This window comes from Dermacentor variabilis, chromosome 3 (assembly GCF_050947875.1).
Source record: "Dermacentor variabilis isolate Ectoservices chromosome 3, ASM5094787v1, whole genome shotgun sequence".
In the NCBI taxonomy this organism is placed as follows: Eukaryota; Metazoa; Arthropoda; class Arachnida; order Ixodida; family Ixodidae; genus Dermacentor; species Dermacentor variabilis.
This window is the reverse complement of record NC_134570.1, coordinates 34,992,150-35,019,527: the sequence shown is the minus strand read 5'-3', so window position 1 is coordinate 35,019,527 and position 27,378 is coordinate 34,992,150. Positions and strand designations below refer to the sequence as shown.

At 48.8% G+C, this 27,378-nt stretch overlaps 2 protein-coding genes across 5 annotated transcripts in view; one reads left to right on the top strand and one right to left on the bottom strand.

The window, feature by feature from the left end:
• Positions 1 to 27,378, bottom strand: part of Plod (procollagen lysyl hydroxylase) — a 204,952-nt gene that overhangs the window by 83,636 nt on the left and 93,938 nt on the right. The window lies entirely within an intron of this gene.
• Positions 1 to 27,378, top strand: part of LOC142575404 (immunoglobulin domain-containing protein oig-4-like) — a 417,771-nt gene that overhangs the window by 354,413 nt on the left and 35,980 nt on the right. Inside the window, exon 1 of one of the 2 annotated variants that reach the window (XM_075684761.1) lies at positions 9,993 to 10,619. The exons of the other annotated variant lie outside the window; for it this stretch is intronic. The gene's annotated coding sequence lies outside the window, so the exon portion shown is untranslated. Of the gene's footprint in view, positions 1 to 9,992; positions 10,620 to 27,378 lie in introns of those variants that run through there. 2 annotated transcript variants of the gene reach the window in all.

Below are 27,378 nucleotides of genomic sequence, written 5' to 3'. Positions count from 1 at the left end.
GAGAGAGAGAGAATGTGTGTTTGTGCGTGTGCGTGCGTGTGGGGAGGGGGGCGCGTGCGGTCAGCCCATACATAGCCGAGCCTTGTCTAAACCACGTTTAATGGAGCCGACAGTGATAGAGATAAAAAGTTTAAGGATATTCTTAACATTAAACTTTTCTTTCACTTTCTCAAAGTCAGAAATGAAGACCTGTGGTACATTCCTCTAGTCAACTATACTTTGCGCTGGGGTAAGGGAGACAGTGAAAGAAAAAAGAACGAGATGGCTGGCGATGACGAAGCACATAACGGGCGCGTCTACTCGTAGTCAAGGGTTCCAGGCCCTGAAACTCTTGACTGCGTCCTATGGACGTCCTCTGACAAAGCGAGAACATCAGCCAACATCTGTCGATCCTCCATGCATTGAGGGCAGTCACAAAGAACATGTTTTCTAGATTAATTCATATGGCCGACACTGTATGGCTGCCCGGCGGCATGACATCACGGGCTTCTTCTCAACTAGCGGTCCACAGCATTTCGTTCCGAATTTACTCCTCACACGACGAGGAATTGAGCGTAACGTTTTGAGACGCCAAGATCAATCAGGTACTGTCGACATAACTCCGCAGTTTCTGTGTCCTTCCGAACGTACTGCGCGATGTCACGGCATTCATTATACTAAGCAATAAGCAATCTGCAGGGCATCCTTCAGCAAACGTCGTATCAATGACTACAATTACGCGATGCAAATCAATAAAAATGACTGGGTGAAGCAACTGAAGCATTAATCATCTGCAACTTGCGCAATCTTATCTACTGCCCATACCGTATGATTGTTATCCACAGACATTAAACGGTCCCTTTAACTGTGGCATCCCAGTACTCAAGTTGAACTGCTGGGAAGCTCGCGTTCAGGGAGTAGTATGCCACCACAACGGTCCCCTGGTTCAGAAACAGTAGACTGAAACGTCATCATCTCCCATGCACAATGCGTGGCTCCTTATGTAAGCGCAAGCTCGCAAGCAGAATACCTTGGTACAAATAAAAAAAAATTCCTGTTGTGCATACAAGGACCGAAACATTAGCCTGAAACACAACGCAGAGCATCCTCAGCTTGTGAAGATACAAGTAAGAGCGTTTTGCCTCGTTAGTGGCGACGCTCTTGTTAACTTCTTTCACTCCTCCCAGTTGGCGCGACACTCTTTCTACTCTACTGAGGTAGTCGCGACGCCGTGGCTTCTGATTACAGTACTCGATGTAGCAGTTCCATGCATCATATGGGGCCTCATTTCCGCCTCGTTTCATGACGATCAGAAGTGCAGATATCAAATGTACGTCTGGGCTGCGCTATACACTGTATAGTAGAGGGCCGGAGAGGAACTTCGTCTACCAGGCAACACTTGCGTTGGAACAAGAACGACGAAGAAGGAGACGAAGTGCTGGTGCTTCAGGTTACGCGCAACAACAGCTACATTTAGCTGCTGTTTCTTTAGCTACCTCCTGCCACCCGATTCTTGGCCCTTAGTGGGTGGCACCCTTAGTGGCACCCTTAGTGGGTGCGAGCCATGACAGAGGTTCATGATCAGCAGCAGCAGCAGCTACCCACAAAGTCAGGCTACGGTTTATGCTTAATAAGCCTCTTTTTCTATGAATCAGGAGGCTTGACTCTCTACAAGTGGTGCCGAAACTCATCATAACAGCGAACCACATTGATGGCCGCAAGGTAATCGCCTTCGTGCCTAGTTATTCATCGTATCGACCTTTGGCTGCTCACCGCGGAGTCAAAGCATGGAGGGGCTCAAGCTCAAGCGCAAAGCCTAGAGATCACAGCTAACGCGGTTATTAACTTTATTATTTTTTTTCTTTATTCAGTGAGCGCCCCACTTTGCCAAATAGGAGTTACAGCAGGGGGTTACAGACTTAAACACTCCTCCACCTATACAGCACACTTGCGTCTCTTGCAGCCGGTTCCAATCTCTGATAGCCGTCACAAAGAAGGAACGGTAAAGCATAGTTGTCCTTGCACGGTACTCTTTCACTTTGTGTCGGTGATCACTTCGACTGGATATGTAATTGGGTTCATCAAAGTAGTTATTACAAGCAATTCCAGTGTTGCCATGAAAAACACAAAAGAAATACTTCAACAGCAGTTTTTTTTCCGCTCAAAGAAAGCGATTCCCTACCCATATCCGTTTTCATAGCGGTACAGCTATCTTTCCGCTTGTACTACCCTAAAACAAACCGCGCAGCTCTATTCTGAATTTTTTCAACTTTATCTATAGACCTGGCCTGCATCGGGTCCCATACAGGGCATGCGTACTCCAAAATCGGCCTAATACATGTGAGGTAGGCTGCGTTCTCTAAATTCTGGAGTGCCCATCTTCCGTTGGATAAAGTTAAGAGCCCTTGCTGCTTTACCAACAACATAATCAATATTGGCATTCCATGAACAATCATGCGACAAAACAACACCAAAATATTTGCATGGAGGTTCGGTAGTAATCACATACATATTTAGGCTGTAAGCTGTTTCAATTTGTTTCTTTCTTTTTTTTTTTGGAAACACGCATGGGCACACACTTTTTGTGTTCAACATCATTTGCCACTTCTGACACCACCTTGTAATACGATCCAAATCATCCTGCAAAGAAACGCCGTCACTTGCGTTCCTAATCTTCCCATATAAAACACAATCGTCGGCAAATAAACATATGCGCGACGAAATACCCACAGAAATAGCAATAACAAAAATAAGGAATAAGAGCGGTCCAAGGACGGAGCCTTGTGGCACGCCTGATGAAACACCAACATAGGATGAATACCTCCCATTTGAAAGCACGCATTGACGCCTGTCCAACCAGTAATTGGTTATAAAAGTTAGTACATTCTGGTCAAAATTTAGAATCTGCAGTTTCACGAGGAGAAGGGAGTGTGACACGGTGTCGAAGGCCTTTCGAAAATCTAAAAACACACAATCTGTTTGCCCACCCTCGTCAACGTTGGAAACCAGCTCATGAAAGAGCTCTACAAGTTGCGTGGTGCAAGAAAAGCCCTTGCGAAAACCATGCTGCTCATTTATCAGAACATTATTGTCTGCAAGATGGGTCAATATGTGCTTAAAAAGGACATGTTCAAAAAGTTTACGCGATATCGATGTTAATGAAATGGGCCGGTAATTTGTTACATCCTTTTTTGAGCCACCCTTATGAACCGGAACAACATGGGAAATTTTCCAATCATCGGGTAAAGTGCCTGTTGAAACGGACTTAGTGTAAATTATGTAAAGATAAAACGAAATGGGCGAAGAACATCGCTTCAGTACACGAGGAGAAATACCATCAGGACCAACTTCTTTGGATTCGTCCTGGCTTTCAAGAAGAGAACGTATACCGCGAACACTCAGTTCCACCGGCGGCATCAGTGGAAACGTGCTTGGGTGCGGTTGGGAAGGAGCGTCATGCTTGGGTAAAAACACGGATTGGAAATACGTATTTAAGCACGTGGCTTTAGCTTCCTCATCGACTATAACCGTATCATTAAAATTCAGTTTGCCGACTCCAACATTATCAGATCCGCACTCCTTGATATAATGCCAGAACGACTTGGGATTAGTTTTCATTTTATTATTGAGCCCCTCGAAATATATCTTTTTGCTTTTTCCACACTTGCTTTATACTGCTCCGTAAATGCTTGTAATCCTTTCGCGTGCTCACTGCTTCCAGTTTTCTTTAATTTACGGAAAACTTGTCGCCTTTTCTTGATTTCTCTCAAAATACCGGACGTAATCCATGGTTTCTTGCATTTATTATTCTTGCCTGCTTGTATCACAGGTATATACTTATCCAAAAGGGTTAACACCTTATCCCTAAACTTAGGCCATAAATCATTTACACTATCGTTTTCAGCAAAGCACTCAAACACCGGCAAACAATCTTCTGGCTTTTGAGCTGTGCTCGAGTGGTCACCCTTGGTGAATAGAACAACCTTTCAACGAATCAACGCCTTGCCAAGACAATGTTACGGAAGAGTAGTTTTGTATCCTGAGAGAACGACTCAATCATCTTCACGACAACTTAAGGGCAATTAATTCCAACATCGTCCGTGTGCTATCTACCAGGGAAGCTGAAGCAGAGCTTGAGCGGGTTGTCGACTACAAAGATCGAGCCACCGCGACGGCCGCGAAGCTCAAATACCGCATACGTCAGCTTAAGGAATTGCTCAATCGTACGTCATCGTTGACCTCAAACGACCCCGTTGAACACACACAGCAACGCGGTGTTCACCTTCCTAAAATCGACCTTATAATGTTAGACGGCCTCACAGGCATAGACAAGTTCACCTATCTACGCTCGGACTTGACTGGCGACGTGGAATTGGCAATCGCGGGACTTCCAGCAATTGCAAGCTGCTACACTGATCCCCTGGAATTCTAAAACGGCGCTTCGCTAAGAACGACTTCATCATTTGGGATCACATGAAGCGACTGATAAACTTGCAGCCCTTTCGATCCCCCAACGACCTTTGAGGGCTGCGAAGCATTTACGACACTGTGCAGTCCCAGACACGTGCCCTTAAGATTTTCGGAGCGTCGGAAGATAATTATTCTTCAATGCTCTACCCCATCCTATTGAAATCGCTTCCTCACGATACTGTCCTCAATTTCAACAACACCAACGCACTCCAGAGTTCGGAGGAAAGGGGAGGAGGTGGAAGTACTGGCCATCAAGGACTCATCTCATCCGCCAAACCTGTTCGTCAAAAAAAGACCTGCGTTTTCTGTGAGTCAACGACCCATCATACCGAGCAGTGCGACTCTGCAATTCCTGTCCAGGAAAAGAAAAAGCATCTACTAGGTGGACGACGCTGCTTCCGTTGTACCCTGGAGCATCACGTAGCAAGAAATTGCATAAGAAAAGTTAAATGTGGAAAGGGCAATCGGCGCCATGCGGGAAAAATGTGCGACCCTATAGGTTCATGAAAACGACTGTCGGACCCCAGGCCTTCCTTACACAAATACAGCTCGAGATGACTGGAACAGGCGCTTCCATACGGTTCATATACCTCCAAGCAGTTGTTGCTTGGGCAGCCGCACACGAAAGTAAAGTGCTGGTTCCGCATTTTATTGGACGGAGGCATCCAGCGTAGTTTTGTGACCGAGCAATCGGCTGAGAAACTAAATTGTCAAGTACTCGATCACTAGTGTCTTACAGTAGGATATTTAGGAGTAGGATATTTTGGAATTTTGGACTGACTCAATTATTGCACTGTACTAGATTACCGGAGATCCCAACTGATGGAAAGACTTCATTCGTCGTAGGGTAATGGAGATTCAAAGCAGAACGAACATCACATTGTGGAGGCATTGCCCTGAAAAGCAGAACGCTGCTGATATTTTTGACTTCGGCCCATGAATTAACAACAAGCTCATTCTGGTGGACAGGACTCCATTGGCTTAAATGTGAAGAGAATGAAAAGCCCCCACACCGTACACCGAACTGTACCAACCTTCCACAAAGTGTCAGGGAGGAACATCTTCATCGGGCACCATCCTTGCAAACGGTCATGCCAAGCGAGACACCAATTATGGACATTCACAAATACAGCTCTCTTGCGCGACTACACCGTGTTACATCTTGGACACTACGATTTGCCCCGAAACTAAAGCGGAAAAGTGTCTTCCTGGGAGCCCTAAATGCAGAAGAAACCCAATTCGACAAACTATACTGGATAAAAAAGGTTCAAAGCTCGGCCTTTCGGCAAGAAATTGACCGCGTCTCCAGAGGAGCTCAGCGTATAAATGATTCAACACTTCGGGACGTGATCTGCTTCCTCGACAATGGAGTTCTTCGAGTCGCAGGACGCCTACAATTCAGCAAGACATCTTATGATGAAAAGCATCCAATCGTCTTACCAAAGGACCACTACTACTGCGACCTCCTCGTGCAACACTATCGACAACTTCTTCATGCAGGAGTTCTGGATACACATGTACAACTAAAGCAAATGTTTTTGGATATTACGAGGATGGCAGCTAGTAAAGAAGGTCATCATAGAATGCATAGTGTACCAACGCTACAACGTCAGACCTTTCTCCGAAGTAACTGTACCGTTACCACTTGAAAGAATGACCGCTTCGGAACCCTTTCAAGTGAAAGGACTAGATTTCGCCATTCCCCTCTATGTTAAACATCCAGATGACTATGCCAAAGTGCATATTTGCCTGTTCACGTGCACCGTGATTCGAGCTCGTCACCTCAAGCTAGTCAAAGACATGACCGCCACAACCTTTCTCAACGCTTTCCGACGCTTTGTGTCACGGCGGGGACTTCCTTATGTTATATATTCAAACAACGCCTTAACATTCAAGAAGAACAATACAGATCTTTAGAGATTGGTGGAAATAATTGAGAAGCGAAGCTTGTATACTACATCGCTAAACATCATATAAAATGGAAATTTATCGTCAATCATGCATTGTGGTGGGGCGGTTTTTACGAGAGACTTATCAGGTCTGTCAAGCTGGTAATGAACAAGTGCACCGTAAAGGGATCTCTTAAGGAGAAACAGCTACAAACAACCTGAACAGAAGTATAAGCTGTGATCAATTCCCGGCCAATCACACACAACTACAGCGACTGTCAAGATCTGGAACCTCTCTTCCCGTCTCACTTTCTCATGGGAAGGCGAGTATCCGCACTTCCCGGCCTAACACTCTGCGAGATCACAGTAGATAGCCGTCACCCATGTGAGAACAAAGAGAAAAAAGAACGCGAAGAACTTTCTTGGAGCATTGGTCCACAGGATACCTTTCGAAGTTAAGAACAATGCCCAGCCCCAAGTCAGCGACTTCGTTCTTCTACAAGAGGTCAGCAAGTCCCGGCAACTATGGAAGGTTGTTCGAATAGAGGGGCTTCATAGAAGAAGTGACGGCAAGAGTAGATCCTGTACCTTGAGGCTACCGGGTGAATCTACAGTTAAACGGACCGTTCAACACCTGTGCCCACTGGAATAAAACTTTTTGTGAGCTTCTGCGCACGGCGCAGTTTGTTGGGACAAGAACGACGAAGAAGGCGACGAAGCGCTCGTGCTTCTGATCGCACACAACAACAGCTACCCACATAGTCAGTCGACGGTTTATGCTTAATAAACCCCTCTTTTTCTATACATCAGGAGGCTTGATTCTCTGCAACTTGTTCACTTAAATTTCAGTACACGGGCGTTGCCCTCTTTTCTTTCTCCGCGGCCGCCGCGACCAGGAAGCGAACCACATAGCGTACACAAGCCATCTACTGCTTTATTCGACCTCAGTGCACACGCATCACTTTCTCCCACAGTAATAATCCCTCAAGGATACCACGCATGGGCCCATCCTCGTGTGAACGTAACGTTGCCGTCAGCTCTCGCCTGTAAAGGATGCACCGCCGCATAGTCACACACCGTGAGACAAAGCCAACCCTGCCAACAAAGCCTGCTCTGAAATAAGGCCATCGAAGCTTCAAAGCTGCGCATCTGCGCTAGTGCTTCGGCAGGGCTGACAAAAGGTAAGGCACGCCAAACGTATGCGGACAGAGACAAGTCGCGACGGCGAGCTATATGGATACGTTCGGCACCAGCAGTAAGTGTCGACCCCATCCGCTAGGCTCAGCGCAAAACGCACGCCCGTGCCGCAACCGAGGTGCTCGCTCTGCCCCCATTCGCATAGTCACCGAGGCATAAAACATTTAAAAAATAAAAATAAAGAAAGAAGAATAAATTGACGGCAGGCGAGGAGGCGGTGAAATCCCGTTTCCTGCGCATCCATCCATCCAGCCACCCGAGCGTGCATCCATTCGCCGTGCCGGAGCAAGCCAGCGTTCACATCTGATCTTGCCGCTGCTTCAGGGCCAACCAGCGTTAGGTTGAGATGCCTTCCTCGCTTCGGCGAGCCAAGGTTATCTATCTAGGTTCGCTTCCCTCCTCGGCTACAGTGGGAGCTGCCATCCTCCAGCTCGTCTTTCCCGTACTTTCCTCGCCCTCATTCCTCTTCGTCTTCTTCCTTTTAGTTTGCGCCTCCTTCCTTTGCCACTTGTTCGCGCTCGGCGTCTTTACGGCTCCTGCGCTCACGACTTCGACTTTCCTTATACGTACTTTGCCTTCCACGGTACTCAGAATCGCGAAGGGCCGTTTTGCATTCCTCCGTCTCGGTGCTTCAAATCGACAGACACCGGAGACGAAGAAGGTGTGGAAAGAAAGAAAGAAAGAAAGAAAGAAAGAAAGAAAGAAAGAAAGAAAGAAAGAAAGAAGAAAGAAGAAAGGAAGAAAGCAGTCGATGTCTCTGAACAAAAAGTGCAGGGCCAAGCCCCCGTGCCTGGACGGTGAACCCTGCGACGCATACACTGGATGTAAGATCACGGTTGCTTTGCTTCGCAATGGAAACCGACCGCGTGAAGTTAGGAGGGGGGCTGCATATAAAAAAAAAAAGAAAAGCGGCCTCAGTCAACATGAAAAAACTGGAAAAAAAGAACAGTTAACAAGGTATGCGAAACCGCCAATAACACTCGGTGTCCGCCACCTGACAAGACGACAAGAAGCAAATAACAGGATAAATCGAGAAGAGTGTGTGAACAGCACGCTGCAGAAACCTACTCGCGGGCAGGACGCAAGAAAAGTAAACAAGAAGCAAACAAGTGAAAAAAAAAGTGGACCAAGAAGCCATAAACCGATTTTAAATCTGGGTACCGTTAGTCGGTTAGTAAGTACGAGTGGCCACAAGTTAAAGCAAATAAATAAGAACACGCAGAAATATTACTTGAAAAATAAATAGAACGCGAGCACAAGATATGCTAACTTGTGGTTAAAGCTGAGAACTGACGTACACGGAAGGACAGAAAAGACACGGGAACTATCTTGCCGAGAAAATGGAATATTCAACTGGGAAACCGGCGAAGTGTAGCAATAAGCTCACGCGCTAGAAAACAGCAGTAAACGAGAGGGAGGGTGTACAGCTAAGACAAAGCAGGAGATGAGGAGGAGCTAACCAAGGGAGTTTCCAGTTGGCTACCCAACAACAACCGCCGAAGAGAGTAAGGGACCGTCAAGCTCTGGGGATTACAAGGTGATGGAATGAGAAAAGAAGGAAGTATAATGCCGGGGGAAACACGTGGAGAAAAAGAGCGCGACACGCTCGCAACGCGTCGCACGAATAAAATGCAAATGCTAGCCCGAGTGTAAAGGATTTAAAAAAAAATGGTGTTGAGCAGGATACAGGATGGCGCGAAAAGTTAAAGACAATAAAAGGGAACTAGGACACAATAAAAAGGCAAATACGGTAAGAAAAAGGTTGAATGTTAGAAAGTAAAAACGGGATGTAACCGTGGCAAGCGGGAGGGGGAGGGGGCGGGGGTTAGGGAGAGTTGAGTGAAAGCAGAACGCAAAAATGCAAGAAAAACAATTTCCCCAGGCGGAAACATCGGAAAGTACAGAATAATAAGATCGATGCAAGGCCGAGTTAAAGAAGGGCATGTTAGTGGAGAGAGAAAACGGTGAAGAAATAACTCATTTGAGTTGAATAACCAGCCCATGCATAGGGATATATTTCACAAGCAAGGAAAGAAGGTGAATCTCAATATACAGGAGGGAAAAAAAGGAAGAATCAGATGATACAAAAAAGTAATCGAAAACAGAACAGTGGGAACAACAAATAGCGTAAATGGTGAACAAACGAAGAAGGCCGCCGCATAGTGAAACGAAAGCAAGTAGAAGAAGAGGATCGGGATGCACGCAGACAAGCTTTCCCGAAAGGGGGACGAAGGCTGGGGCGAAGATTGGAGGAAGGCGAGGGCCAGGCCGACTTTGGCGCATGCGTGATTTCAACGGCGAGGGAGCAGCTGAGGGAAAACGGGGATGCGAGCGAGGCGGAAGAGAAGGAAAGTACGACGCGGCTCTTCTTCTCTCGCGCTCACTCAAAGGGAAAGGTGGGAGTGGGTGTACCCGACTCAACGAAACGGGCCGGCCGACCAACCGGCCCGGCGTGATCGCGAAACGCTGGGCCAGAGAGAGTTCGGCGCCTGGCGGCGAAGGCGGCGCTGCTTCGTCCCCCCGCGCTCGACAACCACCGGGCTTCTTCGCTCTTAGCACGCCTTGTCATCGTCGGCGTTGAAAGGAAAGCGCGTCGTCGTCCTTCGTCATCGAACGAGACTTGACAACTTTCCTCTTTTCCGGACGACACTGCAGCTCGAAGCGGCAACTGAAAGCTGCCGAAGAGTTTGTTCTTCCCTGTCGCTGGTGTTTTCTTACGCGTCGGCAGGGTAGCGCTAGCCAGTTCGGCCCGACTTTCCGACGCTTCTACTTGTCTCGTATACTTCCCTGCTGAGTTGACGCACGCTATAGAATAGCTGAGACAGACGGTTCGCGGAGGGCTTGATAGCCGTAGGTGGTAGAAAAAAGGAAAATAAGTAATTCGAAGTAGGCACGGTAGGGCAAAAAGCGAGGCAGCTTCCATTCGGTCGATCAGTAGAGACCCGCATCAAGAAAGAAGCAATCGTGTTAGACGGTAGCACCCTGCGATAACACACGGAAGGCAGCGGCACGTAGACAGTCAAGACAACTGCAGCGAGAAGCCTCGGACGACGTAAGGTGCAAGCAGTCGACGACCGGGATCAAGTGAGTAGGACTGCTTTCTTAAGAGACATACGGCGTGACACGTCAGCGAATTATCGGCGCTTCTGACGTGCCACGGAGGAAAAAAAAAATTTTGAGACCACAGCTGCAACGAAAATTGCAATCGTTCCTTTTTTTTCTTTCGGGGTTAAGCCGTGCAGCAAGTATTAGGGACAAGCGGTCCTTAATTTAAACACGCGCACGTGCATTCTTCCATTCGATTTTACATTACATGTCTAACATGTGAGGGACAAAGAAACTTTCTACCAGCGGTGCACAGCATTTTGCTGCATTTTCTCACTGCAGTTGTTAGCAAGAGTAGCCAGACAAGGCTGCAACGCTACCGAATCACAAGGCCAACGGTGTTACAGAATATACACTCGCGTTATAACATACGAAAACGAATACGATGTAAGCACCCGCGTTTAGCAACGATTTTCATCTCTCAAGGCATCTTAATTAACATTGAGAACGACATTACCGCAATTATACCAGATGAAAACTTAGATATCACAAGTGCTTACACACAGAAATTGTCGGGTACGAGTGAAACGACAGAACGAAGCGACACCACCATAACGGTGCAGCAGTCACAGTGTGCCACCGCTGTACATGAGGTTGCGGGTTCGAATATCGGGAGCCGCAGCAGCATTCCTAAAAAAAGCGAAATGTGACAACTTTCGCTGTCTCATATGTCCGCGCACGCTAACTACCCAGCGGAACAGAGCGGAACCTTTGGTTCCGCTTTGTTCCGCGTTTCGCTGGGTTCCGCTTTATTCCGGAACCTATGGTTTTACATCCCAAGGTTCCCTTGGGATGTAAACATCAGTAAATCAGACCTGTCACTGACGAAATCAGTCAAGTGGCGGTAAAGACAGGATGGATTTCTTCGTAGCTACAGGTGGAGCATGAATTAATGCAGCGTACAGGCCTGGCATAACGTAACGATGCTATCCCGATGCTGTTTATTTTCGTAATTCGTTAATGGATAAGGAAGGACTAGAATCGCGCAAAAGCGGGCATTCTCACATTATACCTACCCAACCTACATGTAACGGACGATAAAGTCATCTGCGAAATTTTTGTCATTGCGCCTAGTTGCGCTTTTCTCAGGCTGACACTTCATTTTATTACTCCTGAGAGAGAGAGAGAGAGAGAGAGAGAGAGAGAGAGAGACGAGCTTTAATGATATGCTGGAGATGTTAGCCTGGCGTTTCGCCGGCTAACGTTATTCCTCCCGAGTGTTTCATAACAGGTATACTGGAAGCCTGTACCGCATGCCTGCCATAAGGACCCGAAATTACGAGACATACACCTGAACTAAACAAAAAGAGATAGAAAGGTCACAGAAATCGGCCGAAGCAGCCTAGTTGCTACTTGGAACAATTGAGAACAGGATTGGCGAGAAAAGAGGAAAGTGTTGCAGCGAAGACTGTCTTCGTTAAAAAGCCAGAAAGCCATTAGCTGGAGCGACGACCGTCGGCTCCGGGACGTCTGGTCGGCTCCCTGTTGCGTTCACACAGCTCGAGATCTCTGGAGAGTGAGGCGGGCTTTCGTTCGCAACTTCCCAAGCTTCCGAGTAATAGAAATTCGCATGACACTACGCAGAACGGATTCAGCTCCGCTCGTGCTCCCAGAGTTTTCGATTATTTGGAGGAAAGGCTGAATGAATAGTACGCGGGCACGTTCAACGTGCAGCAATTTGTACTGTGCGCTTTCACTAATCGTAAGCAAGGTTGTGCGCAGAGCTCGGTAGGTGGTGCAGGAGCTTGGGGTCGCTAGAGTGACTACTCTTACTCAGAAATGTCAGGAACGCTCCTTTTGAGTACCTGGGCACTCTTGATGTCGCTACGGAGTCACAGAGACAGTTTTTATTGTAAAATCGGCGAGTGTCCAAGCGAGCAAATATTTAGTCACGCGTATGGGATCGTGGCTCGTGGTAAGCGGGTACGTGCACACAGAAAGGATTCGCATGTGAGCAGGCTATCACCAGCTTATGCTCAACATCCTCTCTTTGGATCGCTTTCGCAGGCAAACCGTCTCTTAGGCGACAAGCGCACGGCTGAGGCACCGCGTATGCTTACAACCCTGGCATTCGCTCACTTCCTTTTTTGTTAATTCAGCTTGTTCAGCACGAAGAAGTGCGTCGAGAGAAAAGGAGAGACAGTAGGACAAAGTTCGCATATTCAATATCCCGAGAACTGACGGCCTCGACCCAATCCACGAACTTCCACTGTTCGTATAGGCATCCTGTTTTTAACAGCAGTGAGCACGTGCGGTAGGGCGAGTTGGTTATACATGTTTACGACGAAGGCGCCGGATAAAAGGATGGACGAAGGAAGACGACACAGAACAACCACGAAGGCAGCAGGATGACTTTATTTTAAAGCTTAACCTTGTTACTGTGAGCAGAAACAGATGTGTCGCCATTAGCGACGCTATTAGATAGGACGAAACATCTATCCCGTCACCATAAACGCATCTTTTTCCATTTTAGGCATTAGTCACAAACTGAGACGAAGATGTTAATTTGCTAAGAGCGCCAGACAAAAAAGAAAAAGTGATGTACATATATAACCACATAAGTCGACATTACTAATCGAATTAATTTTTTTTATGTCACCTCGCATATCGTGCGATTAAGAATTTTTCCCACGTGTCTATTGTGTGAATTTCGGTAAATTCACGTGGTCGCGCTTTCTTGGTTTGCTTACTTGCTTTCCACTTTGACGCATGTGCCTTCGTTTCAGTTCACTTGAACTTGGCGTTACACACTGCCATCTTTACTGCAAATATATATTCTTTTCTATTGTCTGCACAATCTTATTTCACTACCGAACAAGAAACACAGCGTATCCGCCCGTTCAGTACTTTGCCTGAGGTTGTCGGGCCCAACACTTCCACCATCATCAAGCGTCGAAAGGATTAGCGAAAAGAGAAAGCAGATCCCAGGGCGACGGACCCACAAGAAGGAGCCGCTCTAGTGCTCGCAAATTCCGCGGCGCTGCCCCGGCCTGGTTATTTACATTTCCGGCGTGCCGCCGGTGTGCATGCTTAAGACGCACACGTCGCAGGCGTTGCTACATGCGGAGTGAAAGACAAAAGCGAAAGGGGATGGAAGAGACACACGAATGGCCGCGAACAAGGAGGAGGGGACGGCGAGTGAAATTGAAAGGCGCCCCGGAGGGATGGAGCGAACCAGTCTGCAAACGACGCATTCTCCACACATCGGGGGCAGCCAGCACTTAGGTCGACGGCGGATCCCGCGCGCTAAGCACTTCCTTATCTCGCTTGCAAAAGAAAAAAAGAAATCGCGGGGTTTGCGAAAGACTGGCCACGTTGATTGGAGAAGGACAGGGAGCTAGCAAAGGGCGGGCGACCGCCTCAAACGAGGCGGTGGGGTGCGCCGTGCACCGGGTGCGGGCGCGCGGCGGGGGCGACGTTGCGAGGAGGAGGAGGAAACCGAGAGTCCGAAGCGCATCTCTCCTCGGGGACGGTAATTATTCAGTCGTGCCGACAATTAATCCGACAGGAAACGCTTTTTTCGCTCGACCGGAGGAAACGGTCAACCCTTCCGGGCTCGGATTCACTCTCTCTTTCTCTCATCCCCTCTCCCTCCTTCAACTTCCATCGCAGGAGCTGTCCGCTCCTCGGGTAGATGTATGGTGGCCTACACGTGTCTGCGCACCGCGCTGGACGCGGTGTACACCGCGCGCGCCCGGTCCCGTTAAATTCGTGCAGCGTAGCGCAAAGCTCGATCTGCTCGGAATGCGTGTGTATAGGCTCGTTAATTCGCAGACACGTTTACTTCGCCGCAGCGCCGGTCAACTGGCCGATTTGCCAACGAACCGCGATACCGATACATCCCAGGATTCCTCGGCGCAGCATAGCCCCATTCTTTCAACAAAGCACGAACATCTATCTATCCGCGAATTCGGCCCGCGATCAGTCACGGCACACAAAGAAGGCGCTATAACTACAACTTTTAACTTTCGCAACACTGTACGGTTTTTCGCGAGAGCAGACGGGCATGGCGGCGCGCTCGTTCGCAACGCATGCGTGTACTGCGCGTTGTCTACACCATAAACGCACGCAACTGGCTCGACGTTCTCGGAAACGATGAGAGGGAGAACGCGCGGGGGGGTTAGCGGCTAATCTTGATTGAGTGCCGGCGCAAATTGCGAGGAGCGGCCCGAAACCGACGCGCGCGTCGCACCCCTATATAGACGCGTACATTTGTCAACTTTATTTTATACGTATGCATCTATTTATCTTTTTTAATTCCACGTCCGCGCAGGCCAGACGCTTTGCGGGAGCCGGGTTCTCCTCGGTGTAGGCGATTCGCGGCACATATATGCCGAGCACACGCGAGCGCTATACGCCGAGCGGGCAAAGCTGCTCGGCGGAGGATGAAGCCGCCAATGCATGCTCGGACGAGCGTTGCCGGAAATCGCGACGGAACGCGAGCCAGTGAACATTAATTTAACACGCGGGGCGGCGACGGCGCCCAGCGGGCACGGAAGCCCCTATAGGTATGACGTTATGGCCGGCCCCGGGCGCAGAGGGAGCCGCCCGTACATTTGTCAATTTTGTCCGGCGAATAGGTTATTTATGCCAGGTTACCTGTCTCTATTATTATTTATTTATTTATTTATTTATACTCGCAAGAGTATGACTAAGCGAACGGTATTGTCACCGTAAAATAAGCGACACGCTGCCACAACTGCACATTAGGAATCTAACTATATTGGGCGAACTTGTGCCCGAGAAAGAAAAGAAAAAAAAAAACATGCGAAACTCAAATCACAACAGCGCGGCGAGCACAGTCGTAGAAATCTGACTCACGAGTCGAGTCCGTCGCCTGTTTACTTACACACGCATGGACGCACGTTTTACAGCAATCGCTGGTGCTCGGGCACCTTCGAGAATCTACATAGCGGTATCCCCGTCGCGCCAGCAACATGTGATCGAACGAAACTATTTCGCTAAAAAATCGGCGACAACGTTCATGAAAATTCGGATACAGTGGGCCCATCTTGCGCCGAGTGAAGGCTGGATAACTGTGATAGTCCGGTGAAAAGGAGGTTACCGTCAACAATCGCAACGATGTACGCGTAGCAATATCAGTCGCGCGCTGAAAGTATGCCCTCGGCAAGAACTCTAACCTATATGTCCGCGGAGTTGACGACTTGCACAATATAATGAAACTAACACCGCCGCTCCTGAAGCGCGGTGTCGAATGAATCGCTGTAGCTAGAGCTGCGGCATCACCTCCGAAATGTGCGGCGCGTTGCTCAGCACCGAGAATCTCGGAGGCCCATACATGCACAGCGCTCGCTAGATGACGCACGTCATGCAACCATTGCAGAAAGGTTCTCGAGCCTCGCAACGCCATCGTCGGTGCACTTTTAGTAAAGGCTTTTAGAAATTAATGGATGTGGAACTAGCGACGGCACGACGAAAGGAACAATAAAAGAGCGACTACGCGCAGTTTACTAAACGTTTACGCTGATCTTGGAGATTTTTTTTACTATGGGGATGCGCCGATAACGCTTGTCTTTAGGCTTACCCAAAATTGCCGCGGAAGGCAGTCGAAAAAAAATAAGAAGACATAAACAATGCATTCGTTATCCGCCTTCCTTTTACCGATCACGCCTGTCTGCAGTGCACGAAAGGTGTGTGCAGTAAAAAAAAAAAAATTCTCAAGAAGGACGTAATACGCAAGTATGTCTCGGGAAGAGTGCATTCAAAGCGACAGGTCTCGCTGCTTAGCGGCCAGCAAAAACGCTGCTGCTGCTATAAGCTCGTTTTCCCAACCTCTCGTTCAATCGGTTTTTCACCCGCTTTTCTCGCTTCATCTTTTTCGCGTCACTTTTCTGAAAGTCTGTCAAATTGTTGTTTCTGCTCGCACCAACGAAATGGGAAAGCTGGGAGTCTCGTCAAGGTATAGAAACGCGCGCTGCGATCCCCAACGCTATACTCTTCTTTTTTTTTTCCCCTGCGTAACAGGAATGCTACTCGATAAGCACTATACTAATGATAACGACGATGTGTTAGATATTCGTTTATTTGTTCGTGGGCTCGATTGGGTGGTTTTTTCAAGACAATGGTTTAAAAAGAAAGAAAGGCGAAGGGCAGTCCGTCATATGCTCTGGCAAACTAAAGACTTGACTGTTCCAACTGTTGTAGGAAGACGTGACGGCGGCCGAAGACGATGGTCAAAGATGAATATGAATTGACAGCGTTGATTATAGCAGGAGAAATCAAAAGCGAAGTTTCCCTTTCATTTTCTTATTTTTTTTTTTTCATTTCACGGAGAAATGTCAACGTCAGTAAATTAGTGTAACGTTGCGGATGCCAACGTGATTTCTCCCATTTTGGTCATCTCGTCACAGGAAAACTTCTCAAAACGCTGATACGTTTGATTCCCTTTAGAATGATACGCAGCCCGTTCTAATAGATAAACAGTAACCTATAGACCCACGCAGACAATGATCTAATTAGCGACGTCACAGCAAGGTGTTGCAGCAACATTAGAGTGGGAGACGGCATAACCCTAGCTATTTTGTTTGTGCGCCATACCTGGCTTACCAAGCGTCTCCTCGTGGAAAGATAGGCCATTTAGTTATTGCAAAAGCGCAATTTAATAATGTAGCTCAACTTAATATTCTTGCCTAGTGTACTGAGAAAAAAAAAGAAAGGAAATAAAGGGAGGAGGGGGGGGGGGTTCAGTTACGTTAGGTAGATACAAGCAGCTCCCTCGAAGGCTTCGCAATAACCAAAAGCCTCCTTTTAGATGTTCTGCAACATCATGCAAACTTACTTTACTATTCGATTAGTTTTGCTCATACACCGCGCCTCGAAGATTGTCCTCCACACTTATTGTCAATGCTGCTGCGTCCAGAATTCCAAAAACGAAAGCGAGCCCTGGAAGAACGGCAGCCGGGATAAAATTCTCAGCTGCGCGCTCCTTGTAAAACACTACAACCTCCCGCATTCTCGAATCGCATCATTATACGTCACATTCGCCGGACTCGGCCAAGCGACGGCGTCAGCCGGTTGACAATGAGCCATCGCTCACATCCGCTTGAAAAAGCGCCTCCCTAGCGGCGAGTGGGCAGGAATTCCAGGCGCGTCATACCGGTCATTCCGGTCAATAACTTACAGTCTACAGCCGAAGAATAGAATGAATAAAGAACATATACACACAAGAGAAAGAGCGAACGAGACGCTCGCCAAGCGAGCATCGGAAAGAGAGTCATTCATAAGACAGCAGCACACAGCGGCTATATATATACCCCCCGTGAAGAACGATCCAGAGAGACTGCAGCGTTCACTCTACTACTATATATCGGCGCCGGAACGCAAGAGTAATGGCACAATACCTCCCCGTCTTTGGGCAATAACACTCGTGCGCCTGGTCCACCTCAGCGGTTGCCTCCCGTTCAAGTTACACACGCTGCACTTCGCGTGAAAAAAGAAAAAGAAAAAATGCCGCCACATGTTTGCCAAACGAAACCATTTCGTTTGCTCTTATTTGCAACGGCTACTTTTGTTCGCGCCAGAAGGGAATGACCATTCGGTTCCTCCAGCCCAGAGTGCTCCATTTTTTTTTTAATTCTTTCTTCCAGCGAACAACCGTTCCCTCCGTGCTGCATTCTCTCTCTCTTTATTTTTTACTTTCTTTTTGAAACGTGGCTACGCGCGATATGTGATCCGCACGCTTAAAGAGGCCTCACTAAATTCGGACTTGAACCTTGGTCCGCCACGTTGGAGACCGATCACTCTGCGTAGTAGCTAATCCCGCCGTAAAGCTACGGCCGGATTGCGACGTCGCCTCCGAGATCTCCGGCACAGTGCGTCGCTAATCGCCGACAACTTCGGAGGCTCGTGCCAAAAGTCCCGCAGCTAGAGCTCTCAAGATGTCGTCACACCGATGTTACGCGCCATATAGTCGCGGCACTCTATGTATACTGTAAGTAACTCTTCAGACGGTCGGGCAGAAGGGCGCTCAAGACGCACCACGCCGTTGGCGCAGCCCCCGAAGTGATGGCTTTTGGGCTCAAGAAATAAGCCAAGGCAGGATGAAGTACATGCAAGAGGAGGAGGCATGCTGGAGAAATGTATAGTTTGAAAAATGTTTGCGCAGATCTGGAAGATGTCTCTATGTCTCAGTTCTTCCTCGGCGTTCTTTTTTCACCAAAAAAGGCCGTGAAGTTCTGCAAAGGTTCACACAAGGTTATTTCGTATTTGTCGCATTGAGTCGATATATGTGCCGCTACACCTAGCAGTGGGAACACTTTCTCCGCACCGGCATCCTCAAATCAAATACATAATGCCAAGGCTGAGTCGACTGTTTCGTTCTTACTCAGTGACGAGAGGTGATGTGTCTCGAGGGTGTCAAACTTGTAAATGCGCCGCCTACCGACTGCTGTCAGCAATCGCCTCTGTGAACGCCTCGATCTTCTAACCTTTCCTTTCTCTTTTATGTCCCCCTCCCGATCCACAAGGCGCCCAGCCGTGCTCCCCTAAAGAGTCGCAGAAAATGGCGCCCTCTCTTCTCGACAATCACTCTCTCAAACAACCTGTCCGAAACAGGCATAAACCATTACATCAGTCACTATCGTTCCCATGTGGAACTGTCATTTTCCGATCGAGCATAGATTGGTAGGCTACGCCAGCTGACCTCGCAATCGGGACAACTACCACCATATCATGAGACTTGTACGCTTATGGTACTTCTCACACTGTCTCTCTCACTCGACCGCCATATCGCTTCGGAGTCCCACGCGCCGTCCACATGAAGCAATCAGTTTCAGTAAGTTACAGACCATTTCCGAAGCATACCACATGTCCGAAGAACGCCTACACCTTCCGATACACCTCACAACTCGATTCCGCCTACCGGCACAAAATACCTGCTCTCGAACCGATGAATGCTAACACCACACGCAAGTACACGTGCTTGAAGTTCCTTTCGTTATTCCAAACGTCCGTCTGTCCGCAATCACCCAAGGATAATACGTACGCTCGTTCCACAACCCGCCGTCGTCATTTCTACCCTACGTTATCTATTTCCCATCGACTCCGCAGTTTTCATCAAAACCAAGCTAATCTCGTAACCGGCACGACGTCTCCCACCACGTCGTTATGAGAACGCCCTACGACTCTCCTCCTGGCATTCCCTTTCTTTCTCCGCGTCGATCTCTCTCTCTCTCTCTCAACTCATCGGAGATGCTGCGGCACGTCGATCACACGATCGTGAGAGTCGTCCTCGCCCTAACTCTTCTTACGTGCCACTTGCCCTCCTCCGATATACACGCTCAAGGCAGATCGCAAGGAGGCCTTCAATATTTATAGGCTCGGTCTCCGTCTGACGAGATTACGCCGATGCGCGTTCTCGCGAGCCCGTGCTTCTCATCCACCGCCCCCCCCCCCCCCGTCCTCCTTCACTTTCCCGTGACACACACAGCAACCTTCATTCCAGCCGACGATGACGATGTCGCGATTTCTCGCGCGTTGCCTCCACCCCTTCCCCATCTTTTTCCCCACTTCGTCAAATCGTCCCTTCGTCCAACCTAGTCCCCACTCCCTCTTCCCCTACTTCGCGGGCGTCTCACATCCTCACTTCCGCGCCTTCGATTGCATCCCGCTTTAACTGTATGTTCTCTTTTTTTTTTGTTCGCTGCATTCCCGTGGACTCAGCGTTGATAAGTACACAACGTTAGAGATACCACAATTTTTATATTTTGTTTTCTCTTTTCGAAGACGACCTCCCCGCCAACGTAAACACGCTTTTGGTCTGCGTTTCCTCATTTTCCCGCAGTCAAGCCGCTCACGTCTTTCTTCTTTTTTTTACCCCTTTTTTCCCCTTTCAGGCTACCTCCCCTGGTAACGGTGTGTTTTTCTCGTTACGAGCTCGTATAGAGTTCGGCGTCTTCTCATTGAAGCCGAGCGAAAGCGAGAAGGAGTGGTAGGTGCCTGTCGGGATGCGCTCCCCGGAGCATAATAAATAAATAAGGGCGGCATCATCTCTCCGCGGCGACAAGGAAGCTTTCCCCCGTTTTGCCGTCTTGTCCGCCGAGAACCGCATCGTCGCTGACTGCGCGATTTCGTTAGTAGGTTCGCCTATTTGGTTTGTACTCTTAGTTTCCTACTTCAATTCCTGTCGTGCTTTCCTTTTTTTTTTTTTTTTGTCATTGCATTTTGACTTGCAGCAGCTTCGTTCTATATAATGATCTTCGCCAAGCCTTGAAATCACGGCTACTAACTTCCGTCTCAGGTTTCCCGTCCCCGGTGCCCTTGAGTGCCATCAGCGTTCTTCCGGCCTAGCAATGAAAGCGCGTAATACGACCATCGCACGAGCACGCGTCGTTAGATGATGCAGGTCAATTTATTTTTGGCTCGCCTTTCTCCACGTCTTCCCGTCTTTCTCCAGGTCTTCATCGCGTGATATATTACCTTAGACGAGTCTCTTGAGCTCTTGCCTTTACTTATCGATCAGGTTTCGCTGAGATTGACGCCAACTTAACGGAAGGGAGAGTTATTTAGAGAAGTTATGAAGCGCTGCTGCCTACAACGCTCTCGGAAAGGAAGACCAGTCAAATGGCGTCAGCCAGCGTCGCTGCAAACCGAGTGGTAACAGCACGCAAGCACATGCTTAATCAGTGCACACAATAAGACATGGCCGCTGCGCCGTTCAGCAATGTTGCTATATTGACACGTGTACATTATCATTTTTTATTTTTCCGGTGACCGTTCCTCACCACCCAACATCTGTTAAAGGTATCGCTTGGTACTATAACAAGACCGAATACGTGAACTAGACCTACTGCTACGAGTTAAGTGCATCACAAAATGAAAAAAAAAAAAGTAGACGGCTTCCAGAACGAGTAGCGAAGAGAAGAGAGTAATATTTGATGGCAGAAAGGGAGAGAGGTCGGCCTGAGTGAAGTGCCTGCTACTCCACGCTGGGGAAAGGGTTTGGGGGAATAACAGAGATAGGATGTGAAGAGAAGTAGGGTAGTGGTATGGTGAATATGATGAGGGCTGCGCAGCATACTGTTTCTGTGCAACGCGTGCGTGTATACTTCCCAGCAAAGCACAGTCACTTTCGCTGGCAGAGGTTACCGCAGTGTAGCTAGGAGACTGGCTACAGCTTTCATGATTTTTTGCCGCTGTTAGCGCCAGCGAAGAGAACGTAAATACGAGAAGTGCTGAAACTAGCAGCCCACACCGTGCATTCTTGCACGCTGGACTGCCCCAGCAAACTAGATGAGTCGTTACTAAGGCTATAAAAACAAACTTCGCTTCCGGCCTGCTCCATCTTTTCCTTAATAGAAAAAAAAACTATTTGGGGGGGGCCGTCGACGAATAAAGCCCGATAGTACGATCGCTCGAACTTTCTTTTGTACATGCGGCGGCTTCGTGTGTGGCATACTTGCGTCGGCAAATAGTGCAAAAGTTCCCAAGCATGGCGTTCGCCATAACGGCCTTCATTTAAAGCTACAGACACCAGTGAAACTGGACGCCGGAGCCAGCGCAACTTCGTCCCTACTTCCGCGATGCAGGCAGTGAGCCTTCCTTCTCCACTCATCGAATCCTCCCCTGCCTTCCCTGCTCGCCTAGATCGCCGTCCCTATACCTTTCCTGTCGAACGCGGGAGGGCTCACGGTAAACCCGAGCATCCCGCGCTGCATTAAGCCGGAGCAGCGCGGTGCAAACTCGGCAAACCGCCTATTACTCGAATGCGCTGCCTGGTGCCATTCCCTTCAAACCAACCGCCCGAGTGGCACTTCTTCCCCTCTTATTCCGTAAACATAGGTTCGCTCGATGCGGCAGCACCCTTTTGTGGCGGGCAACCACCTCCTGCGGGCATTATAAGCCAATAAGCGAACAGCGCGGCGCCTCGCTGCTGCTGCCTCGCGCGTGTGGGGCCGCAGGAGACCGGCTCCGATGCGCTGCTGACGGCGAGCTGCGATGCACGGCGGAGAAGAGACGACAGCCGAAGGCAGCTCGTTACCGGGAACGCCCGCGTGCTTCGCGAGATTACCCGGCCGCGCCGGTGAAAAAGCGGGAGTCACGGGAGGGGGGCAGGCGAAACCGCGAGATTGCCTTCGGTCAGGAGGGAGTGAAATAGACAGAGCAAACAAAAAGCAAATGAATGCACGCCTTATGGGCTCAAAGCACGCGACCTCAAATACTAGGGCAGCGAGGTGCCTTCCTTTCCTCCCTTTGTCTCTCCCTATAACCTAACCCCACAAATCGTAGTTCCTTGGCCCTACCCGTTCTTGATGAATTAAATTTCGAAATAAATAAAAGCAAAAAAAAATGAACCGCAAACGCTGAACCATAACAGACAGCCCACTCGTTCATTTTCTTTCTGCACACTGACGCTCGTTAATCAGACGTCCTATTTTAAAACCCTTTTTATCCCTTTTCCTTCGTTAACATATTACGCGGCTTTGAAATGTGTAGGCGATATGACGCGACTCGGAAGGTAATAGCCCTACTTCGTTTGTTATTTCCACTTGTTTCTGATCTATTGAATTATTTCCCGCTATTCTTGAGACATTGGCCAATTCGATAAACACTCGCAATAACGCGGTGCGCTAGCGCACTGCCCACACGGCGAAATCGCCTCGGCTTTGCGCGGAGACTACACGGTCGTGCACGCATGTGCCTGCAGCCAAGTAACCTTTACAACGAAAAATCACTGACCAAGCACTCCGTACAGATGGTTAACCAGCGAAGCTGAAACGCGCGGCCCCGGTGTTTATCACTGGGTTAATCACGACGGTTCATTAAACGACGGCTTTGTAGGCTGCCGAATCCTCGGTACACAGTTGCTGCTTGCGCTCGGGTGCACGAGCCTATTCTTATGCTTGGGCTGCAGCTTCGGTACGGCGTAGACGAGCTCGTTCCCGGTTCTGCTCGCAACGTATGTCCTTCCCATTTTGGAGCCGGAGTGAAACTGCTGCACACGCGCTCGGCTGCGACGGAGAGCAACGACGTTACTACTGGCGCAGCCAATCGCGCGCATTTTTTTTTCTCTTTCTTTTTTCGCGCATGCGCATGGGCTTGCGCCGGAGGAGCTTCGCTGTGAAATAGCTGCCGCCCACTTTGATCTTTGTTGAGACCTCGTCAATTCTGTAGACCTACGAGGCCTCTACCACGTTAGCGCGAAGTGCACCTCTCCTTTCCATGTGGTTTCTCTTGCTGCGTTATCACTAAATCTATCTGTCTATCTATCTAGTTCGTGCATCTAATCCCTTCGCCGTAGAGTTTCGTAGCAGTACCATTAAGCGGTTGCACTCCTCCCGGATAAAAGCACAATGATTTTTCTTGTTTTGTGTTTCAGGGCTTTTCTTGCGTTCTCTGCAAAGACGCTGCTCAACATTTATGCGCGCGATCTGAGCGAGGCTTCTCGCATCGATCACACGCAGCTGCTCTGAAATGCAGATCTGAGGGGACTCAAACAAAAAACAAACCGTCAGCTTGCCCCCGGCATTGGAAGCCTCCACCAGTCACGTTCGCGAGTTGCCCCGCCGCTTGCGACAACGCCAGTGGTTGCCTCAGGGAATTTTAGCAAGCCGCGACGGGAACGAGCAGCGTGCGTGCTAGCAGAGCAGCTGACCTCATAGATGCACCGTCACCCGCCCAAGGATGAAAAATGCAGCACAGATTAGCGAGTGTACATCTCTTCATTGAATGACAATATATGCACATCACTAAGTATACGGGGCTTCGGTAAACATGGCGACTCGCAAAATACAAAGACGGAGTACGCAGCGGGACTGTACGCGTCTGCTTCTTTGTGCGCATGCGTTTGTCTTACGCATGCTGCGCTCATCTTTGTTCGTGCGTCCCCAGCGCGTGCGTGTGTGTAAGTGCGGGTAATTGCGTGCGCGCTCGTTTGTGTGCGTATACGCGCGTGCGTGCGTGCGCGCGCACGCTTTTCCAACAAAAGTACAATGGGAAAACGGACGACGGAACAAACTGGGCTCGTCTCAGAAACGCCAGTAACGCCTGTAATTCTTTTTGAGCGGCGAAGGAGGGAAGAGTGAGCGATACAGGGAGGAGCGGGACTGACGCAAAGGCTGAAACGCATCAGGAGAGGGCAGAAAGGAGGGAGAGGGGAGGCGGACCTTTGGTCTCATTTCCGGTTCCGGATCGGCGGCCTCGCGGCGCCCGAAATTGCCTTTTCCATTTCATTGCTCACCGCCGCCCGCAAGGAGGCCTTGTGCGCGCTGGAATTTTTCCATCGCGCTATATAGTGCTCTTCCTTCTCAAGCTTCATGGCATTCTTGCTTTACTTTTATTTATTTCTCTCTCTCTCTCTCCGGAGCTCTTGGTTTCAATTTCGCGCGCGTGCGCGCTCTTTTGAGGCGTCCGTCCCAGAACCGTTACTCGCCGAGAGTGTCTGACGCAGCGTGTTAATGCACGCGTACACATGCCTTCAACCAACGACGCAGGCGCATCACAGTTATAAGCCATTTCGAGTACAAAAAGGGACGCCTCCCCCTCTCTTACTTCTGGTGCTCCTTTTATTGATCCTTTCTTTCTTTCTCTTTCCTTCTTTGCTATTGTGACACTACCTCGCTGCCATTCCCGGCGCCTCTTTGGCTTCACATTATACTGTTTCCATTGTGCGTTCAGGTCACGCGGTTACGTGCCGTCGATATACAGGCTTTGTTTGGCTGTTAGGACGCAGATTAGGCGACGTGGAATATTCGGCGTCATCCGGAGATGTGCGTGTCTGTTTTGTCTTCACGATTAAAAAGAAAAAGGGCTTTACCAGCAAATATTCACCAAACTTCAAAAAAATAAATAAATAATAATAAAAGAAAGAAGGAAAATCCCACTGCCGACCAACGTTATGTTCTTTCCCTTCTTGTCCTTACCCCAGCATACCCTAACGCGAGCGGAACCCCGTATCCAGCATTTCATATCATCGAGCCCCGAATGCACTTGTCGGTTTACCTTTCCTCCAACAATGTGTGCACACAGCGGCGCCATCTCCTTTCTTGTTTTAAATATCCGTTCGCTTTCTTCAATTCCTTCGTCTTCGCGCAGCGATGCGTCGTTCGCTGCCGTTCCACGTCGCGAACGCCCGTGTTTACGGTCCGAACGGTCGAGCCATCCGCGCCGCACGGCTCGCAACACAAAGTAAGCAATCTAGCGCAACCGACGTGCGAGAGTTCGAAACAAGTTCCTGCGCGGCCAGCAGGCCAAAGTCCGGCAGATAACAAAGAAAGAAAGAAAACGCTGCGGCCAAGGCTCCGAAACTCCTCAGAGCCCGCCGCTCCCGAGTATATATACCGCGGGAACTTCCGATGGCCAATTCCAGGGAGAGCCGAAATGCGGTTAAACTTAATCCCTTCTTATAGCGCTCACCCCATAAGCAGGAGGCCGAGCTCTCTCTCTCTCTCTCTCTCTCTCTCTCTCTCTCTCGATGGTCGTGCGAAAGAAATGGAAAGAAGAAAAGATGTTATACAAAAGGGTGAACGGGAGCAACGACGTCGAACAACTGGCTGTGGGCCATGTGTCGGTGCGCCGCCAAATCTCGTCGAGGACCCCTCCACCCACCCCACCCGGTGCTCGAAGGCCCGCACGTACCGTAAACGCCCGTGTAAGAGCAGCATCATTTTTTTTTTACAATTCAAGATACTGCGAAAGAATTTAGGGCGTGGATATAACGGAAGTCACACCAACATTATGCGAACTCCGTATGTTTTCTGTGTTAGTAAGAACATTTGGCATTATTCGATTGGAAACCAGCGTTTTATCAAAAACTGTTGTTCTTCATTAGCAGCTCAACCGAAAAAAAAATATTAACAAATTAGTAAAAAATTCAGAAAGCAAGGCAACAGAGCAAAAGAAAACAAACAATATAAACGACAAGACGCTATCAAAACCACTATACAGATTATAAAGAACAACAGTACGTATTCTTTGGTCGTAGGAGCTGTCTGGCCAATAATTATCATTTTGTTGTTACAAAAACATCATTAAACAGCGAGGAGAACACTGGCAAGTATGAAACACACCTACATACGAATATGAATACGGCTCCAACACAACTAAGCTATACAAGTTTGTTTTCGTCACACGACAACATATCTTCGGCTCCTATAGACGGCGGCGTAGTTTTATGCGCGGTTCAATGTGTAACAAGAAGAAAAAAAGGGGGATTATATAGTTGGCAGCTGGCCGTTGTGGCGCTGCGCCAGTACGGCTATTATTTGAGTTCATACGGTACTTCTCCCACGCCACTTGCGGCCTCCGCGGTCAGGCTTCCTCGAGCGGGGCGCTAAGTCCTTCGTTGGAGTTTGTTTAAGAGCACTTAAAGGCTTCGCCATCGTACAAATGTACGAAAGCTGCCGTCCCCTCCAGCGCCAACTTTGCCCGTAACTTTGAAGAGCAATTGCAAGCCTGCTTTCCGATGGCTGGGTATTCGCTGACAAAATAAAACAATAATAATAAAGAAATCAAGGGGGGCGGCGTGCAGCGAAGGTGACAAAAAACCGGCACTTCGAGTTTAGCCGGGAGAAGAAGTCTGTGAAAAGAAAAAAGAAAACAGCAAAATACATGTCCGGCCAATAAGAGAGAAATGTCAACAAAATGAAAGAACGTCGAATAAATAAAACAAAAAGGACACTTGGACGTCGCGATCAAATCCTAGAAATGTATTTCGCTAGAATAGCAGCTTGGGCTTGTTGGTTTTCCATCCTGCTAGTAACAGCGCAAAATGTAGACAAGG